Below are 1,433 nucleotides of genomic sequence, written 5' to 3'. Positions count from 1 at the left end.
CGTGAGTGCGTACAAACGCGGCGTATGCACGTCATCATAAAAGAGGAACGTGACGTGACGTGTGTGTGACCATGCTGCGCGGGATATAAGATTGCGCCGCGGTTTCATGAACTTTGATTTTTTAGATTCTAGCGCAACAATAAATCCATATCAATTCACAATTTGCAAAGATTCCAATAACTATGGCAACTTGATACGAGAATGGTTTTCGAAAATATTTTAAGTGATAATCAAAGTCAATGTCGCTGCAGTTAATTATTTTCGAATTGACAAAAAACGTATAGGATTTAAACATTGAAATCATTATCTAAGTTAATTTAATATTATTATTAATTCAATGTACATTATAGAGTCGTTATGTTTAAAACATCTATATTTAAGATAAATGTTTAAAATATTTTTTAATACTACATTGTTTTAAATATATTTTAAAGAAATGTGAAACATATTTTTTTTTTAATTTAACATAGATTTTAAGGGAATAATATTCGTAATTTTTATTCGTATATAACGTTTATTTTTATTTATATAGATAATTATATTGAAAAATTAGAGTAGACAATATTCTTTGCTTCAAGCTGTTCTTAATTTATCTTCCCTTTTTATGTTTCTATTCTATAATATATTATTCTTTTTATTTATTTTGATATTTTCTGTGAACTTTGCACCTCCATCAGTAGAATAATCGCAGAAGACAGGTGTGGTTAATTAGCCCAGGGGATTAAATTTAAATTGCAAAATAGAGAAAGAGCAACGAAAAGGTTAGTAGTTTCGCAAGAATCTATTTCGGTCTTTGTTTGGAAAGCACTCAAAACTGAACGTTTCTTGTACAAAGAATGTAATATAATAAACTAATAAAAAAACTTATTTTAACTGACATTTAAAAAATAGTATAATTAAATAGAAAAATATTATAATTACAAATTGTATGAAAATTATATTGACCAAGATATACACAATTGGAACTAAAAAATTAGTAGTATAATTATAAAATAAAGGACTTGTATGTATTAATCCTCTATTGTCCCTGTATAAAGCGAATCATAGCAAAGTTCACTAAACTTGAAACTATAGTTTTCTTTATTATGATTCGGTGCTTATATGAAAACATTAACGTTTACTGTGCGAGGGCAATAAAGAGTTAAACAAAATAAATTATTAAATAAATTAATTCCTAAAGTTTAATAAATTATATATAAGTATTTCGGTTAGCTGAATTAATTTTTATTCTACTCACTTGTTTTATATCTTATTTATTTTGCCATTTGATTACAAAAAATTATTAACCCTAACATTTACTCGCAACACAAGGTGAAGTACACCCCAACGTAGGAAATCTACTAAATTCACAGAATAAAAATTTCTTTATTAATCGAATGCTGCACAAATTATTTCACAATTAAAGAAGAACTTTTGTATTTATTTTTATACAG

The sequence above is a fragment of the Temnothorax longispinosus genome, chromosome 2, assembly GCF_030848805.1.
Source record: "Temnothorax longispinosus isolate EJ_2023e chromosome 2, Tlon_JGU_v1, whole genome shotgun sequence".
Lineage (NCBI taxonomy): Eukaryota > Metazoa > Arthropoda > Insecta > Hymenoptera > Formicidae > Temnothorax > Temnothorax longispinosus.
This window is presented reverse-complemented; position numbering follows the sequence as displayed.